Genomic DNA, 20573 nt, shown 5'->3' with positions numbered 1-20573 from the left:
CCAACTTTGTTGTTTCAAGATTGTTTTGGCTATTCACGGTACCTTGAGATTCCATATGAATTTTAGAATATATTTTTCTACTACTTCTAAAAAAAAAAAAAAAGCCCTAGCCAGTTTGGCTTAGTGGATAGAGCATCAGCTTATGAACCAAAGGTTCCCCTGGTTTGATTCCCGTCAAGGACACGTACCTTGCTTGCAGGCTCCTCCCCAGTCCAGGCCCTGGTCAGGGCTCGTGCAATAGACAAACAATTGATGTGTTTCTCGCACATTGATGTTTCTCTCTGTCTTTCGCTCTCTCTTCCACTCTCCCTAAAAATCAATGGAAAAATATCGTTGGGTGAGGATTAAAAAGGAAAAAAATTAAAAAGAAAGGAAGAAGGAAGGAAAGAAGGAAGGAAGGAAAGAAGGAAGAGAGAGAGAGAGAGAGAGAGAGAGAGAGAGAGAGAGAGAGAGAGAGAAACCTAGCCAGTTTGGCTCGGTGGATAGAGTGAAGGGTCCCAGGTTCAATTCCTGGTCGGCTCAGTGGATAGAGTGAAGGGTCCCAGGTTCAATTCCTGGTCAAGGGCATGTACCTCTGTTGCAGGCTCAATCTCCGACCCTTATCTGGGTGTGTGTGGGAGGCAACCAGTCATTGTGTCTCTCTCACATCAATGTTTCTCTCTGTCTCTTCCTCCTCCCTTCCACTCTCTCTAAAATTCAATGGAAAAATATCCCCAGGGTGAGGATTAACAAACAACTCATTGCAATTTTATAGGGATTGCACTGACCCTGTAGCCCACTTTGGGTAATATTGGCATTTTAATAATACTAACTCTGCTATTGAGTTCTGTACTGGTAGGGTCCCTAGCGACTGCTGGCTGCTGGTTGCCGGCTGGGGCCTCCCTTCTCCACCTCCCTTCCCTGGCTGCCAGCCCCCAGCCGGGGCTTTCCTTCATTCTGCGCCACCCCCTGGTGGTCAGTGCTTGTCATAGCAAGCCCAGTTGGTGGAACTCCCGCCCGAGGGGACACTTTGCATATTAGCCTTTTATATATATAGATTAACTCATTTAATCTTCAGAGTAATCCACTGAAGTGGGTACTATTATCAGTCATATTTTACAGGTGAATAAACTGAGGTAGTGAGTTTAAGTTCTGGCTAATAAATGTCAGAACTGTAATCCCCACTCAGGGAGTCTGGCCTCAGAGATGCTATGCTGCCTCTATTAATAAGTGCATCCTTTTGATGGTGGTGTTGGTGATGGATGAAATAGACACGTAAAGTTTGCCAGTAGATCTGAATGCTTCTTAGAAGCTGCCAGTGAGATGACCTTGCAACATGTTAGTCCGGGCCAGGAAGCTTGTGCTTAGGGCTTTTGAGTCCAGGTCTTCACTAGTCCAAGTTGAGCTCTAGGCAAGCTTTCTTCCCAGTGTCTGGAAATCCGTGTGAATCTCTGACAAACATATGCACTTGCCAAGCCCTTGCTGTCCCTCTGACTCAACCAATGCCAGCATCATCATCCGCAGTACCAACGTGACACCATGGTGGGCCCATGGGCATGCGTGATTAGTCTTACCTTAGGTACCTACCCTTCTGCGCTTCCTACCCTCGTGGCATCGGTCCCATTTCCAGACCTACAGTGCTCCCTTCATATTGTTACTTTGGGCTCATCAAATCGCTCAGATAAAACCTGACCGCTGCCTCTGCCTTAAGGCTGCTGCAATTTGATAGGGCCTGTTTTAAAAGGTCAGTCTTGTTATTTGTGGAAAACAACAGCAGCCAAAGCAGAGCAGAGTTGGAGCATCAGGGCCCTAATCAGGAACTTCCCAGGGACTGAGGGCCGGGAGGATGGATGGAAACCTTCTTTGACACAATCCTGGGCCATGAATCTGATGTAATAATCTGTAAACACATACACACACATGTGCGCAGTAGTCACAGATGTAGTTTCCCTCCTGCTGGAATATTGAGCTGGGGAAAATATTCAGAGCCTGAGCTGGGACGTTGCTAGTGAAGCGGAGATTTCAGGTGAGAAATAAATGTGCAGAGCAGATGCAGTGACCTTTCTTATTTGCAGTGTTTTCGTTCTGCTGTTTGCACGGCAGGGACCCTGGCATCAGAGGCTCTAGCGGCCTGAGGCTGTGTTGGAGAGGAAATAAATGAGCCTGCCCTACTTCCAGAGGCTCTAGTAATCTGTGCAGCTGGGAACATGGGCAGGGCAAGATGCGTGTGGACGATCGCCCTCTAGTGGCCGAAAGTAGGATCTGCATCACCTGCTCTGATAGGCCGAGGAAGGCAGAGGGAACGCTGAGTCAAAGCATAGGATCTTACCCTTTGCGGTAGCAGGACCTGGAGACTATTATGCCAAGTGAAATAAGCCAGACCGTGAAAGACAAATACCATATGATCTCACTTATATGTGGAATCTAATGAACAAAAGACACTGATGGACGAAATGGAAACAGAGGCATGGATACATGGAACAAACTGACAGATGTCAGAGGGAGGACTTAAGGAGGGACTGCAATAAAGAAGGTGAAGAGATTAGCCAAAGAACATGTATGCATAGCCCATGGTCAAGACAACAGTGTGGTGAAGGCCAGAAGAGTGGGGACAAAGGGGTGGGGAGTGATGAGAAGCATCTGTAATAGTATCAACAATAAATTTTTTTTTAAAAGTACAGGGTCTGTTGAGATGATCCTGTTTGTTCAGCATCATCCTGGGTGTTAGGGAGATTCAAACATTACAAGTAGGCAAACCGAAGGAGCGTGTTCTCTGTTCTGGAGAAATCAAAAGAGCATATGGTTTCTCTACTGACTTGATGTCATAGGAATTTCTGAGAAGGGAGAGAACCACACAGATCAGAGTCACCCAGGAGGCTGAGCCTGGAAGAACAAATGGACTTCAGATGAAGACGGAGGATGTTCTGAGACGGGAGAATAGCCCAAATTAACAGGCAGAAAGAAGATTCTTGATGGAGTGGAGATTTCTAATGAAAAACTCTGACAGTCTGTGGTGTGTCACGATGACTGAAACGAAGCCATGTGATCAGAAACCGAAGAATAGAAGATCCAGCCCCCTCCGCTCTTTGTCAAGGCCCCTCCTCCAGTCCCCACCAGCCCGGGCAGCTTCTCCACTCAGAAGTGAGCAGAGGAGTTGCTCTTTCTGCCCCAGCGTATGGCGAATTATGGTGAACTATGACAACATGATCAGGAGTTGCAGATTCAAATGCTACTAGGGCCAAGTAGTTGATGTAAATGCATGAAACAGACTGGGTGGAGGATTCTGGCATTTACGAGATGTCAACTTTCGTTTTAAATTTTGCAGTGACATTTAGCCAGCCTGGAGCATGGATGCGACTGGAAGTAGTGGGGGCTGTGACAGAAAGGGGAGGCCTGGGACCTGCTTTCGATGGGCCACAGTGACCCAGCTCGGCCAATTGTTACCGACAGGAATGCAGGTCCACTTGCCAAATATCCCAAGCTTTCAAGAGAAGTACATTCTCTGAAATTTTATGTGAACTCTCTCAACGTTTAAATGTCCGGTCAACTTTTTTAAAACAGCACCGATCAAACAAAACACTCGGCCTGCCGGTTATCACTTTAACAATTGGGATTCAGATTGATCAAGTTTTTTCTGAAAAATGTTTTAAGATGCTGAATTAAACAGACAAATTTTACTATAATTCTTATGACTTGGGGGTAATCTACTGACGTGGGGGGCTGCTTTCATTTCTTTTTGGTGAGAGAAGGAAGTGCTTTTTTCTCTGATGGGTGCCTTGAAGAGCTTGGCTGAGTTCTGGGATTTCGTTGCTCCTGTCTCTCCACCCCTCATTACCTTTCTGAGCCTCTGTTTTTCATCAGTATCATTGGCAATCTGATTAGAGGTCCTTATAGCTCAACAATCTATGACTCCTAAGGCAACATCTAGATCTAAGATTCTATGATTCTTATTCCAATCTGAAAGAGAGAGTGTTTTCCAGCTGACCTCACCTCTCAGAAAGCTCAGGGAGAATGTCGTTTTATGTGCTGGGCTCCTGTCATCCTCCACGGGAGGCAGTACAGTGTAGCAAAGTAACTGTCAACCTTGGCCACACATTAGAACAAACGGCCCACACCAAATATTTTTGCAGCCCAGTCAATATAACAGTATGTAAGAAATGTTTTAATAAAAAATCCATAACTTAATTTTTACAATATCCTGTTATACATAATCTATATATATAAAAGCCTAAGCGACCGTTATACCCAGTCGACCTAACGACCAATCGACTGGTCGCTATGATGTGCACTGACCACCAGGGGGCAGATGCTTAATGCGGGAGCTGCCCCCGGGTGGTCAGTGTGCTCCCACAGCCAACCTCCCACGGTCCCTCCCCACCACTGGCCTGCCCTGTTGAGGACTGGGCGAGATAGCCCCAATCGCTCTGATCGCAAGCCAGGCTGAGGGACCCCACCCATGCACAAATTCGTGCACTGGGCCTCTAGTTATTAATAATGAACTACAACGTTCGCTAATGACTGATTACTATAATCATGTTGCATTCATTTCCCTTATGCACCTTACCCGTAGCAAACATTTTAGCAGCCAATTCCATGTCATTAGTCTTGGACTGACTTGTTTGGTATGCACACCAGGAAATATTTCGCTTTTGGAGAACAAAAATATAGGTTTATTTGCGTAACACTTATTATTTTGTGCAGTTATTCAGTGTCTGGTAAGTTAATGTTCAAGAAAAAATATTAATTTTTAATAAAATGTTCTATTATTTTGTTAATGATTACTCACTTATTTCAGCCCTTTGTATTCAGCATGTCTCTATTGAAATAAACCTACATTTCTATGAAAATTGAAGCTTTTGGTTTTGTGTGGCCCACATATACCTAAACTTTGTTTATTTGGCCCATGTTAGTCTTTGAGTTTGACATGCTTGCATTAGAATGAACTGGGGCGTTTTACAACAAACCTAATGCCGGGCCTCATTCTGAACTACCCAGACAAATGAAAGGGGACTCTGGGGATTGGTTCCAGTGTGGGGATGTGCCGGAAGCCGGTCCATCCTTGCTGCTTGACACAGTCGCTGCAGGAAAGAAACATCTGCACAGCATATGTTTCAAGGGACCTGGTGTATATGGCATACTGTTCTTAATATGTTTGTTCCCCTTAGCGCTATGTGTTTTAACCAAGGTCACCTCTCCGAGAAAGGTTGTTTCCCCAGGTAGGGATTTTTCCCTGAAGTTAGGGAGGGGATAAAACCCCTTAACTAAGTGCCAGGCGGGTAGTTAATCACTTTAACTACAAACAATAATGCTTAAGCTACATAATCTTTACTCCCTGGAATGGAGATAAGAAACGCCCTAACCTTTGCAATAGAAATTGACAGGATTAAAATCGACTGGTATAAATACAGATGTAACAAGACAATAAGAACCAGAACTTGGCCAGAACTTCGCTGGAGTTCCTAAGCAGAACTTCGCTGGAGATCCTAACCAGAACTTGGCTGGAGATCCTGACCAGAACTTGGCTGGAGATCCTGGCTGGAGATCCTGGCTAGGCTGCTGATCAACTGAAGGCTGTTTCTGTGTCATTCCTTTTTCGCCGACTCCATCCACACCTTTGGGGACCCCTGGACCTGCTGGGGTTGGACCCCAACTGGGATGTTTGATTTTAATGTGCAGCCAAGACGGAGACCACTGGTGTAGGCACAGGCAGGTTTTCAACCCAGGATCTGTAATCTGATGGACCTGGGTAGTGGCAATACACATTGGAGCCTGAGGCAGAAGGAAAAATGTGGCCCCTATCTACATTTATCAAATCATCCTCTCTTAGGGTGGCCGAAGTGGGAAAAGTAAAAATCTCTAAAATAAGAAATCATGACTAGAGCTAAAGTCTGCATTGACCAGTCTGTTCATGCACTGTTGCCAGCCTTCCTCAACTTGGTGGCTGTGCAATGCCCAGTGCTGGGAACATGGGCTGAGAGGAAATGACTGTTCCTGTTGCACAATAATGCAGGGTCATAAACCAACAACAATCTGCCTTTATTTAAAAGTGCACTGACCATCAAGGGGCAGCTCCTGTGTTGAGCATCTACCCCCTGGTGGTCAGTGCACGTCATAGCTACTGGCCTGTCGTCTGGTCATAATGGTCGCTTAAGCTTTTTTATATAGACTAGAGGCCCGGTGCACAAAAATTTGTGCACTGGCGGGGGAGGGGGGTGTGGGGGGGTGTCCCTCAGCCCCACTTGTGCCCTCTCACAGTCTGGGACCCCTCGGGAGATAACCACCTGCTGGCTTAGGCCCGCTCCCCAGGTGGCAGATGGCAGGCCCGATCCCTCGGTGCTTGCCCCGCCTCCCCAGGTCGCACACATGGCAGGTCCAATCCGGGGGTTGGGGAGCTGCCCCGGGTCGGGTCGCACATGGATGCCCACCGCCCCGGGTGGCAGATAGCAGGCCCGGATGGTGGCAGGGCAGGCGGGATTCGCTGTCCTGCCCCACCGCTCCGGGTCACAAATAGCAGGCCCAGATGGCCGTGGGGCAGGCGGGATGGCACTGTCCCACCCTGCCTGCAGTATGCAAATTAGCCGCCATCTTTGTTGGTGGTTAATTTGCATATCATGCTGATTAGCCAATAGGAGTCGTAGCAAAGGTATGGTCAATTACCATGTTTGTCTATTATTAGATAGGATGAGAATAGGTTGCTCTTCATGGATGGTTTTAATTTAGACTTAAAAAAATCAAATTCAAATATTCTTTATCTTGATTACTGAGATTTGGCCTCTCAAATTTTGCACCCAAGGAGAGTGCTTCCTTCATCCCATCCTAATTCCTGTTCTGAACCTGGGTTCAAATCTTGCCTTTGCTTAGGTAAGTTACTTACTCAGCCTAAGCCTCACTTACTCATGTGTAGGGTATGGTTAATGCCAGCACCTCCTTTATTGAGCTGTGACGTTTAAACGAGGTGATGTAATGAAGTGCCTAGCACAAAGTGGGAGGAGCTCGAATACTCCTTGGCCAATATCATCTACAAAAATTGCATCATACTATGGTTACCATGGTTCCAATTTGTCTCCTTATTCCAAGAGACTTGGCTTACCCGGGGTTTGCCAGTTCTCCTTAGGTATAGGATTGGGGCTGTTTCAACAGTGTAAACTATCTCCAACCAAGGGATTCTAGAGTAGAGGTGTTCAAGCTCTTCCACAGAACCCTAGGAACCCCAAATTAACCAGATGTTATTTAACAATGACTATATAAATTGCACTTTCGGGTGTAATTATTTTGGTCTGTTTTATATATTTGGCTCTGTATAAATTTTATTTTTATCAATTTAAAGAAAAAGTTCCATATTTTAAAAAGCTTAAGGACTGCTCTTCTAGATCCTGTTTCTCAAAGTTTAATGTCCATAAAATTCAGTGGGTGGGGGGAGCATCTTATTAAAATTCAGGTTCTGACTCAGCAGGTGTGGGGTGGGGCCAGATGTTTTGCATTTGTAACAAGCTCCATGCAGGATTGGCTACATAATTTGTGGGGCTCTGTGCAAATAAAAATACAGCACCCCTTGCTCAAAAGTCATTATCAATTCCAAGATGGTGACAACAAAGCATTAAACCAAGAGCAGAGCCCTTCTAAGATCTGGGCACCACACCCATGACGCCGCTCAGCTTCTGGGTGGTGTCTGTGCTGCTGGCCCACTACCATATGTTGAGTAACATGGGTCTAATCCAGGGGTGGGCAAACTTTTTGACTCGAGGGCCACAATGGGTTCTTAAACTGGACCGGAGGGCCGGAACAAAAGCATGATGGAGTATTTGTGTGAACTAATATAAATTCAAAGTAAACATCATTACATAAAAGGGTACGGTCTTTTTTTTTTTAGTTTTATTCATTTCAAATGGGCCGGATCCGGCCCGCGGGCCATAGTTTGCCCACGGCTGGACTCTAATCAGTGGTGCCCAATAGAACTTACTGTGATAATGAAAATGTACTATATACTTGCTGTTCAATACAGTAGCCACTTAGCCACATGGAGTTATTGAGCATTTGGAATGTGGCCAGTGTGACTAAAACTAGTTTTATTGAATTTTACTTAAACTTAAATAGCCCATGTGTCTCGTGGTTGCTGTATTGGACAGTGCAATTTGGTTGTTGACTTTCCCCAGCAGGACAGCTTCCTAGTCTAGCACATTGTCAGTCTTCAAGTTGACTATGGAACATTACCGTCAAGGGGCCAGATCTTTTCCTTTCTGCTTTAATAGGTCTATTTAATCTTTTTTCTTTTAATCTGACAGACAATGCTATTCCAAACATTCTCATGGAAAAGAACTGGCCCAATCTGGGAAATAATAATTTTTACATCAAAAAATTCTATTTAATTTACTTGGAAAATGTTGGCAATTCATATGTTAAAAGTTACTTGCCTTCTTTTATAGGGCATGATTGACAGCCTTTAAGTGCTGTCTGTGTCTTTAAGAACTAAAGTGACTGACACTCTTTGAGCAGAGCATGCTTTTTGCAGCCTTGATATGTGACTTGATCTCCCTGATGTGAAGCTGGTTTTTAGGTGTCTGGGCTGCTCCTCTAGTTTTTTTGCTTTTTGGTTTTTTTTTTTGTGGGGGTTTTTTTGTGTGTTTTTGAATATATTTTTATTGATTTCAGAGAAGAAGGGAGAGGGAGAGAGAAGATAGAAATATCCATAATGAGAGAGAATCATTGGTCAGCTGCCTCCTGCACACTCCCTACTGGAGATCAAGCCTGCAACCCTGGGCATGTGCCCTGCCCAGGAATCCAACCAGCGGCCTCCTGGTTCATAGGTTAATGCTCAACCACTGAGTCATGCTGGCAGGGCTGCTTCTCAAGTTTTTAGCCCTCAGTGGCCAGGCGTCTTGTTTCTGATAATTGCACTGAGCCTGTGCAGGGAGAGCCTCATGCTAGGAGAACGCACATGAGTGCCACCAGGCTTGCCATTGTGTAACAAAGAGGCACTTCAATTCTGAAGGAGTTTTTTGGGTTTTTTTTTTTTTTTACTGGTATTTGGGCTGAGTGAAATCTCCAAATTGCTAAATTGCTAATCTCCAGAGAGGTTTTCTGATTTCCAAACTATGTTCAAGACTTTAAACTTTCTTTTTGAAATAGGATTAAGTTTGGGGATGGAGGGTAGTAAGAGAGAGAGGGAAGAGAGAAGAGAGAGAGGATAAAAATTTAACATCTGTCAAAGAAATAGAAGCAAAAGATGCTACCAGAAGGTTGGAGACCAGGAAGGAGGGGGGAATGTGAGAAAGGGCTCATTTAAGAATATCAGCCAGAAAACAAAGCTCCATACAACAGGAGTTTATAAGTACCAGGAAAAACAGCCGTTGGTTTTAGTGACTGTTTTTTCTTTGTATCTGTAGTTAGTTCATGGCTCTTGACATCAAAGCACAAAACACAGGAATGATTAAATATTCTCCAAATGGGTCACTGCTTGGCAGCCCCAAAATCCACTCTTTAGAAACCTAACACTTCGAAATAGACCCAGGAATCTATAAGAAATTAGTAAATGATAGAGTGACAGTGAGGGAAAGGTGGTATTATTCAAAAGTGTTTTGTCAACTGGCCAAACATTTGCGGAAAATAAATATTGCTCAGTACTTACCCACTACAACAAAATAAATCCAGATGGATTAAATATTTATGTGCTAAAAATAAACATAACCCAAACTATAAAAGTGCTGGTAGAAGAGTAGAATTTTGGGGTCAGGAGTGTGTGTGCACTTAATTTGACCACAGTTTACTCTCCTGCTGGCATGAAGGGTTCCATGTTTGCAAATCCACACCAATACCTGACATTATCTGGTTTCTGTTTTTTTTTTTTTTGTTTTTTTTTTGTCATTCTCATAAGGCATACATTTGTTGGCTTACTAATGAATTTGAACATCTATTCAAATACTTGTTAGTTTTTTGGGTTTCCATTTTCATAAAATGCTTATAAAATGCCAGTTTATATTCTTTGCCCAATTTCTATTGGTTTTCTGTATTTGTCTTCTTGATTTGAGAAGGTTCCTGTGTATTCTAGATATTAATCCCTTGTTAGTTTAGGCACCACAAATATCATTTTCCTCTTTGTCATCTGTTAACTTTATCTATGTCAGTCTTTGTTGAACAGAAGCTCTTCATTATAAAGCAATGAAATCCATCTCACACCGATCCATAAGTGGATGCAGTGTTGTTTGTAATGGGAACAATCCCAATTCCCATTGTCCATTGCTGGGAGAGTGTCCATTGCTAGCAGAGTGGACTGGTGAAACATTAGACACACACCAAGAGGATGGAGCAGAAATTAGAAACAATGGACCAAATACACATGGAACATCAGGGAAGGACCTTAAAATTGTAGTCCTGAGTGAAGCGAGTAAGAAACAGAATTAGATATAGATATAGATATAGATATATAATGCCAATTAAAATGTACATCATACAATAAGTATTTAACAAAAAACATATTCAAATGAAAAAGATACACTGTGCCACACTGTATTGGCTGGTTTATATTTCTAATACATAAATGATTCAATAATCAATAAGAAAGAGATGAAAAATAATTAAAAATAGACTATTGATATAAGTAGCAATTTATCAGAGAAGACTACAAATACATCTATATATATAAAAGCCTCATATGCAAAGTGTCCCCTCAGGAGTTCAACCGACCAGGAGTTAGATTGCTCACTATGATGTGCGCTGACCACCAGGGGGAAGCATGGAACAAAGGAAGGCCCTGGCCAGCAGCTGGCAGCCGGCAGCTGCTAGGGACCCTACCTGTGCATGAATTTCGTGCACTGGGCCTCTAGTTAGTTAATAAATATGGATACATGGTCATCCTTTTCAGCAATGTAAATAAAAACAACATGATACCACTTAAAGTACGTCAACTGGCAAAGGTAGAAAAAGGGGTGATGATGTGGGAGAGCCAGTGCTCTCATGTAACACTGGTTGAGGAGAAGAGAAACTCTAGTTGTCTTTCAATCTCCATTCTTGATAATGGAATCTATTACTTTTTAAGCGGGCTGCACTGTTGACAGGTTCTAGCTGTGACTTGGTTTTAACCAATGGATATAAGTGAAAGTGTTGTGTAGGAATTCTGGGAAGCCTCCTTTAAGGAAAGGAGAAATGTGTCTGATTTCTGCTTCTTCCCAATGCTTGAATGGAGCCGAGCTTTAATAGCAGGCACTCCAGCAGCCATCTTGGAGCACAAGGTAACTTTGAGGATGGAAGCAGGTAAAAAGGAAAGAACTCAAACATAGTTTGCGTGTCTGCAACTTGACCTCCTGGCTCCCAATCACAAACTGGCACTGGAAAATTCCTTTTAGCCCTAGCCAGTTTGGCTCAGTGTATAGAGCGTCAAACTGTAGACAGAAGGGTCGCTGATTCGATTACTGTCAAGGGCACATGCCTGGGTTGTGGGCTCGATCTCCAGTAGGGGGCATGCAGGAGGCAGCCAATCAATGATTCTCTCTCATCATTGATGTTTCTATCTCTCTCTCCCTCTCCTGTCTTAAAAATCAATACAAATATACTTTACTAGGTGTACCGGTTAATAATGCGGATTTTTTTCAATACTTGGAGTTATACATATGTTGATATATATGCGATTTGATATGTATGCTATTTTGTTGTATTGACAGCAAGCTTCAAAACTTCATATGTCAAATTTGCTGAAGGTGTTAACATCATAGATATTTTTATGCTTAAAAATGTCGAATTTCGTGCCAAAAAAGAGCATTTGCGAGTAGTTTTAATTCATTACTTTATTTTGAAGAAAAGTGCTGCTGAAAGTTATTGCATACTTCGGGAAGCTTATGGTGAACATGCTCCATCTCAAGATACTTGTGAACGCTGGTTTAAATGCTTTAAAAGTGATGATTTCGATGTGAAAGACAAAGAACATCCAGGTCAATTTGAACCATGCTTTGATCATGAAACAACCAGAATGTGCCAGAAGACACGGCAAAGTAATTTTGCCTCATGATAACGCACCATCAGACACTTCAAAACCAGTTAGAGACACATTAAAAGATCTTGCCTGGGAAGTATTAACCCACCCGCTGTATTCACCAGACCTTGCTCCTTCAGATTACCACTTGTTCCGATCAATGGCACACGCACTTTCTGAGCAGCACTTCAAAACATACGAAGAAGTGGAAAATTGGGTCTCTGAATGGTTTGCCTCAAAATAATAAAAGTTCTCTTGGGACGGTATCCACAAATTACCTGACAGATGGGGGAAATGTGTAGCTAGCGATGGACATTACTTTGAATAAAGCACTTTTGATGTTTCTCTTGAAATTATCGTCTTTTCTTTGATTACAAAATCCTCATTATTAACTGGTACACCTAGTAAATGCAGCCTTCTTCATAAAAAAAAAAAGAAAAAGAAAAAGAAAAAAAAAAGAAAGAAAAAGAAAAGTCCTTGTATGTGCGAGGGAGTCACACATCTCTAAGGGGTCCCCTATCCCTCGTCAGCATCCCTCCCCTCCAAAGATGGCCAATGTTGCCTGAAACAAATATTACAATAAAAAAATTATTAAACATTTATAAATCATAATAAGAAAAATGGGCATTTAATTAATTTAACTTTCCAATGGTGTGTTTTGTAAGACCTTAGCAAATATACTTGTGAAGTTATTTTGCACTAAGACTTCTGGAACACCTCATGTGACAGGTAATGCTTGCTTTGACTTTAGTTTCACTTTTCATGCATGTGTGTGGGTGATATACTTTCCATTTCCTCTCAATGCTTTTCTGTCCATTTTTAACTGCTCTGTGTATGCAGAGAGCTGTTAATGTAAACTCACTCCTTGCTCCCAAAGCCATGCTATTATTTCCAGGGAGTTACAGACTAGGGGTAGTTGCATCAAAGCGAAGTTATGGGGACAGGTTTTAAATGGAGGCAAGTGGGGTCCTTTGGCTTGGAGAAGAAACTCAGCATAGGATAGCCACCTATAAATACCTGAGGGGCTCAAGAAGCAGAGATTACATAAAGAAGTGCTTTCTACAAGTGAAAGTTGTCCATCAACGAACTGGGCTCCCTTGCAAGGTAGTGAGTTCCCGGATCCTGGAAATATTTGTCCTGGAGAGGACATTGCTCCAGCGGGCTGCACCGGGTCAAGGTCCCATGATGCACTGGGGCTCTGTGACTGAATAAACATGCAACAGCCTTATGAAAGGATGAAAAGAAGACCTCAGTGGGAACTGGATGTCTGAGGAGAAGAATTTGCAGCATGTGCCTGGCAGCATGTGAAGAGCAAGACTGGGACATGAGCTTAACTTCCTAATGTCCTACTTTCCAGTTAACCATCAGACCCAGTTGAACTGTCCCATCCACCACCTCCCAGTCCCTCTCTACCATCTAAACCGCCTTCCTCTCTGCCTCCTCAACCCAAACCATGTTCCCACACCTCTTTTCCTCCATGGAGACTGCTCTTAAAACTTCGTCCTGCAGGTCTCCCCTGAGGCACTGAATGCAGTTCTGCTTCAAAACTACTGATAGAGACCGCCGGGCTCGACACACCTGCCCACTCGACACAGAGTAGTGAGACATACAAGTGAAGAGAATGGCCTTTAGAGTCAGATCACAGTGAGAATTCAGCCCCTACCAACCCCTACCTCTTACCACCACTCAACTTTGGTTTCCTCATCTCTCAGTTGGGGAGGATGATGCAAATGACAGCTCATGTTTGCACCAGACACGAAGGGCCTCAGGTGGATGATCTCTCTAAGAGCTGGGTACTCTTCATTCTCTTCACCTACCACCATGGGATTGCTGGGAGGCCTGGCGCACTCTGAGCTCTATACAGACGCCGCCTGCCGTTGTTACTATAAGGCAGGTCAGGGGATCAGGTCTGTTGTAGCAATGGTAGCCCCAACTCCACTCCTTTCTCCCCAATGATCATGACAGCCTACTGTGATGTGATACCAGAGTGAGAACAACCAGTCTGCACTAACTCGGCATTTATCCACATTCATCTTGGACTGTTACTGGGTTGCTCACCTGTCTATGTGTGTCTTCTCTCGGTGACGGGTCAGGGCACCTCCTCCAGCGTGATGAGCTTCCCCACCCACAGGGTCGTGGTGAATGGAGAGTGTGTGTTGGAAGAGGAGAATCCCAGCTGGGCAGTTCCTCCAAGTCAGGCTCGGGAGGGAGCTTTCCCAGGTGCGCCCAACTGAGGCCTTGGAGAGAAATGACAGGCTGTGGGTGGGACCTGAGAAAAAGGAGAGCTCTGGGGCCTCGCAGCCTGCAAGCCTGGCTTGGCAGCAGCTCTTTTCCCTGCTCTCTTTTGAAAGGAAATTATGTGACTGCTGGCACGAGGCAATTATCATTTGTGAACATTTTTTTCTCTCTCGTGTCATGTTAGAGAAAGACACACACAAACCTTGCCTAAGAACAGTACATTCAGGAATTACAGGCATAAGCCAATCTAGTTTTAAAAATGATGTTGCCATCTAAATTCTATTAACCCTACAATGCAATCTCCCTTAGACCAAAATATTGCAATTTCCTTCTCTTTTCACTTTCTTTTTCTCCAATTTAATTTGATTTTTGCTCTCTTTAGAGGATGCACAGTAATCATGTTGGGCCATCATCATTTCAGTATTGCCCTTCGAGTTCCTTCCCTTTATATTTGAGCCCGTTCTCTACTTCTTCCTTAATCCACTTTTTGCCCAGTGAATATCCCAAGAAGAACTGGACAGAGATAAATCATTTTGCCTTGGAAACTTATCAGGTTGAAAAAAATAAACAATCTGCTGCCCTCCAAAACTCAGAAAATCACGTTAGCCTAAGGTACCAAGTCTGTTTATTTTCCTTTATCTGAGGGATAGATTTCATTATGAAAGCTGGGCCTGACTGAATGGCCAAAAGAGTCCCTAACACGAAAGGGAGTGCCAGAAATAATAAGTGAATGTGTTTGCTATTGAAATAGTCCAATCTGGATTTCAGAAGGGATTACATTTGTTTTTTTGGAAGGTATGAATCATATAGGTTTTAAATAATAATCCTGCAGCTTCAGCTCTTTTGGAGGGCATGCAGAGTTGCTTGCCAACTCCTGAAAGCCTGGAGAGTAATTGATTTAACAAGACTGAAGCAATATTGCTTTTCATGCAGCTTAAGGTGTAAACAAATAATTCCTCTTAACACATTTCTAATGTTTTGTATAATAACATTCATCAAATTAGGTGGAAACAAACACATCTTTTAAAAAATCCAGACTTCTTTCATTCCTTCTCTTTCTATATCCAAGAAAATGAAGAATAAATAGAATGAAGAGACCAGAATGGGGCAAGTGATGAAAGCTAAGTGGCTCGTTTATTTCTTTGTTATAAATTTTCGTTACATGTTGACTTGAAAGGGAAGAAAAGTACTCTCTGCCTACAAGATGTAGTCAAAAGGATCTTTTTATTCTTTAAGAAATGAAGATGAAGAAGTAACTGCAATGATAACATTTCCATCCTGGCAAGGTGACCCCGTGTGTGGTTAGAGAGGCTGAGGAGAGTGCCGTGGTCTGGAGCCATTCAAAGAAGCACTTGTGGCCACTGGGGAGCCTCAGTGAAACTCCACAACACACACGCGGGCACCCTGACTTGTTTGCTAGCTCCCGTATTCTGGTCTGCCTTGCAATCATCCTCAGTTTGGCTTCACACACGGGCATCCAAGCCCTCTGAGATTCTGCCACCCTGAGACAAGATGGATTTGATGTTGGGATGACCTTATAAGACATCTTTCAGGTAACAAGCCTGCCAGGTTAAAGACAACCTTAGTTATAGCCCAAGTAATGTGGCTTGGGACATTCTCAACCAGGAAGACTAGGCAATTCCTGCCATCTAAATGTAGAACCCATAATCTTTCAAAGAAAAATGTAAGTCAGTTAATCTACAGGGGCAAAAAAAATAATATGTAAAGGCTCAGTAGCAAAATCCTGGTCTCTTTGTCAAAATTAGATTGATCACTGATAAAGAGATAAATAGATCTAGCTAGACACCAGTATAAACACATGAACATGATTCTTTCTGTCTATCTATATGTATCTATCAATCATGATATAAATATAGTTCCAAATAATGTTTTGCTAATACTTATTATACATTATTTACGTGACTTAACTTGGTATAATAATGCCAGGATTGTTTACTGTTCCTTTTTTAAATTAGCAAAATCAAAAGTAGCTCATGGTTATTCAATGAAGCAGGCAAAAGTCTGTTATTAAATCATTGTCAGTGACTCTAAGCAGGCTGTAGAGAAGACCCCCAAAATGAAAATTGACTGGAAGAGTAGGCTTGTACACTTGGTGAAGCAGACATGAGCACAATTACAATTTGCCTCAAACTTTGCAGGCAATTTACCTTTGGATTGATGTCAAGCAGGGAAAATTTCAGCCCGAGGACATTTTTTAAAAGGAACTGATCAGTATTGGAGAACGGAGGAAACAGAAAGAACCAGAATGGGTGTGTTAATGGAAACTCCATCTCAGTCATGCCTATGCTGTTAATGTGAGTACGACAGTGGAATGGGTGTCACTGAAGCAGATAATTCGTCTTGTTCCTGTTACCCCACCATTCAACCTGCCAACCTGTCATTATTCTAAAGTAGAAATTTTTCCCCTCATTTCTGCTTTTAGTTGGCATTTTTATCCGAGAACTGAGATGCTGCCCTAATGTACCTGTAAAATGTCCTGGAAGGGAGGAGTCCATGCCCACAAAAAATACTTGAAGACTTTCGGGATAACTGTAGGCACAGCAGAAAACAAACCTCAAAGCAACTTTATCTAGATTGACTATCTTTATCAAGTGTCAAGGTCATCATGATTGGCTCCCTTTGCTTAATACGTGTCTGATTATTTACTTGTTCCAATGGAAATGATATGCCATTAAAGTTATCTGAAACCAGTGCGATTTATTTAAAGGATCCCTGCTGAATCTTATCCTCATTGTTCATCTCCATTGTCCTGGGAGGGCCTAAGTCAAGATGCCATCTGCTATTTCAACAAACAAGCAAAAGGAAGGGCCTGGGGTTAGGAGATATGATATGGTGCTTTAGTGGGCACTCATTGGGCCCAGAGCTGAGCCTGTCTCTTTGGTAAGTAGAAGTAAGTGGAAGCAGTGTGTGTAGGCACACAGTGATGCCATCTCATTTCTACTTCCTTTTTTAAGGGAAGAAGTCATGTAGAGTGGAAAGCCCAGTTTGGGGGAGGGGAGCAAGAAGGTCAAAGGGATAGGGCTGTGGGACTCTATCTGAGGTCCTTATCAATTCTATCTCCTTTATACGGGGGCTGTTTCTGCTATAGTGGGGAAATGGCTCTCTCCCTGGCTTTCATTCATTCCAGTGTATTTCAATCCAATTTAATTTACACACACACACACACACACACACACACACACACACACACACCTGCCTTCATCTCCGCAAGGAGAAGAAAAGGAAGAATAACTGAGGTGAGAATGGAAGCCATGAGTTAGGGTAAGAGGATAGTAAAGGAAGCAGACAAGGCAGCAAGGAGAAGGTTTGGATGATAAGTATGAGAAGTGCTGTCACTGCAAAATCATGTCAAAGTTCTTTTATCTGCCCAGTCTGTGCCCCCCCCCGCACCCCCCCCCCCAGGTTTTGCTTTCCTTCCTCAGTGGGACTTTGTGCATATATAATGAGGTGGGAAGGAGTAGCATCTGGGTTTTGTGTGACAGGCAGGGAAATATAAATAAGAGGAAAGAAACAACAGGGAGAAGGAAAGGACTGCTAACAATTGCCTTGATTCTCCACTTTCTTGACTTTGCCTCTATGTTTATGCTGCATAGTCTGTGATTACAAGAGCAAGTAGAGCAAGTACTGCAGATTCAGTAGCCAAGGCATAAAAAATTGGAATTACTCACCTTGGGAGAAGGACACATTTGTGATAGGATAAATGTTCATTCATCAGACACTGCTATGCAATGAATTTTCAACTGGTTAACTTCCAAATAACTTCCAAATAAGACTTGTTAAAATGAAGGTTGAAGGGTCCTCGAGTGTGGTTCTTATACTAAAAAAGCATCAGGATTTTGCACTTACGAAGCTCTTGATATAAAGAAATAATAAATCTTAACCAGTGGGTCTTCATCTGTGTGGAAAAATCTCAGAAATCAATGGCAGAAAGTGAAAAGATTATGGCACAAAGAGAAAGAAAAGTCATCGAGTTAAACTTTGGCAATGCCTACTCAAGCACTGCTTAGAGGAAAAGATGCATCCAGGCTAATGGAAGCTTCATCCCCGTCTCAGTGAGGGATGTATCTAATGATCAGACTATGCCATTAAACACACCAGTCCAATTCATTTTTAAAATGAGGAAGGAAGGGGAAGAAGAGAGACAAGCATTGATGTGACAGAGAAACATCGATCGGTTGCCTCCCGTACACGCCCTAATCAGGGATAAAATCCACAATCTGGGTATGTGCGCTGACCTGGAATTGAATTGGCAACATTTTGGTGCATAGCATAATGCACAGCCAACTGAGCCACAGTGGCCAGGGCATACCAATCCAAATCTGATGCCATGCTCACCTATTTGATGGCATGGCTTTCCAGCGAGTTTACCCAAAAGGGGGAGAAGTCATTGTTCAGGCTAGTGCAAAATTTTTAGCCATCCAGAGTTACAGTTCCCATCATCAATTAATATGCTTACATGTTATGTATTTATTTTACTATTCTAATTGCAATTGTCCTGCATTCAAACTGAATCAAAAACATTTTACAAAGCTCACTTCCTTCAAAGCCACAGGGAGAAGTCATTATCAAGATCAGCATTTGTTTCCAAATATGAAGCTCCAAAAATTGATGGAAATTGGCATTTACAAGCAGATAAAATTATATACATTTAGTGAATTTTGAAGGCACCTGAAATGAATCATTTCACATGGTGACTCAATTGGCTATGTACTGACTCAATTGGCTATGTATTGATTTTGAATTTGCGTACCACACACTTTACTTTCCATTACCAATTTCATCTTGCTCTTTAGCCTGCATTTATGTTGCTGGCACAAAACATATGAGCTTGTCATCTTCTAGGTTAAAGACATCTCCTTGAGGTAATTATCCAGTCTTTTAGGATTTCTCCCCCTGGTTGGTTGTTGGGGCCATTCTCTGGGTCTTCCCAGAATTTGCAGTGGTGTTACTTGACCCAACTGTTGTTTTGGGCATCAACCTGGCACCAGTGCTTTTAGCTCTGGGTCTGTCCATTGCCTCTAGAGTTGAGGACCCCATTCTCTGTGGCCTCCTCATCCTGACCCCAGCCTGCTTCCAGGCAACCACATCTCTGAGAATATCTAGGGCTCCCAAAGAAGCTCTAAGGCTCAGCTGCCATCCCTTGCACTGTTGGTCTTGTACTCCTCCCTACCATGGTGGTAGAGTCTTGCCATCCAGATCAGCTTTTATTCCAATTTATAATCAGAGTGATCCTTTACAAACTCCAATTGTTTTTTCATCACCCCTCCCTCCTAAGTATTCAGAGGCTCACCATTGCTTTTAAGGCGAAGTTTCTTAACAAGGACAACAAAGCATTGCACAAGTTGTACCTGCCTGCCTCACCCTTATCAGGCTTTCTACCTCTCCGACCTCTGACCTTTGCTCCAGCCCCACTGGCCTTCTTTCAGTCTATACTACCAGCTGTGTTCCCACCCACCACTGGGACTTTGCACGTGCTGCCTCCTTTGCTTTGAATGATCTTTCTCCCCTCTTCCCGGATTAACTCCTCTTTGCCCTTCAAATCTCAGTTCAAACATTAAGTATTCAATGGATGAAGGTTCTGTTAAGGTATTTGGACATAACCTCTGACTAAGATAAAGGGACTAAAGTCTGAGGCAGAGGGGTTTCCAGCAGGTTCCAGTCAGTGGAAGCCCATTCCTGAGTTTGGATGATTGATGGTTTTGCCAATAATTCATGCGAGAGATGACCTTGTCCTTGTCACCAGTGGCTATGAGACTGGAGAAAAAGTGGTAAACCAGAGTTATATTTTGGAAAGAGAAAAGTATTGAAAACTAGCTAAATTTGGTGTAAGATGACCACCAGGTTTCTAGCTGGTGCTCTTAGGTGGGAAAATGGAAGTTCAGTTGTGTTAAGGTACCCATGAGACCATCAAGAAGACATATTCAGTTAGTGGCTGGCGTTATGAATCTGGAGCTTAGGGATGAGATCTGAGCTGAACATGAAGCTGTGCGACTCATGGAGATCACTGGGGTGGATGAAAAAGAACAGCTATGAAAGAGAAAGGTGAAGTAGGAACATATAAGGCAGGTGATTTCTAGCTTAAGCATGTGAGACCAGGATTTCCAATACATTTTATAGGATCAAAGGGAAGATTTGAGAGATAAGGTCACAAAAACTTTGTTTATATAAAATTGACATAGTAATTCCCAACTTATCTTAATAAGTATAGTTTCAACATATTATGGCCACTAACTATAAATCACTTTCAAACTTTGAACAATATGATTGGAAAAACTATCCATACTTAAGACAGGGGAAAGCATAAATTTGCTTGCAAATAGATGGCCATTTCACTTTCAATAACTCTAATATAAGTACTCTTTGTTTTAATCTA

The 20573-nt window shown here is 42.9% G+C and overlaps 1 long non-coding RNA gene across 1 annotated transcript in view; it reads right to left on the bottom strand.

The window, feature by feature from the left end:
• Positions 1-284: 284 nt before the first annotated feature.
• Positions 285-20573, bottom strand: part of LOC111826671 — a 49895-nt gene continuing 29606 nt past the window's right edge. Inside the window, exons 2-3 of the long non-coding RNA XR_002830031.1 lie at positions 14000-14178; positions 285-309 (exon numbers count right to left, since the gene is read on the bottom strand). This is a non-coding gene — a long non-coding RNA (uncharacterized LOC111826671). The remainder of the gene's footprint in view (positions 310-13999; positions 14179-20573) is intronic.

The sequence above is a fragment of the Myotis lucifugus genome, unplaced genomic scaffold (genome assembly GCF_000147115.1).
Source record: "Myotis lucifugus unplaced genomic scaffold, Myoluc2.0 scaffold_95, whole genome shotgun sequence".
In the NCBI taxonomy this organism is placed as follows: Eukaryota; Metazoa; Chordata; class Mammalia; order Chiroptera; family Vespertilionidae; genus Myotis; species Myotis lucifugus.
Note: the sequence above shows the minus strand (reverse complement) of the source record. Positions and strands in the feature narration are given on the sequence as shown.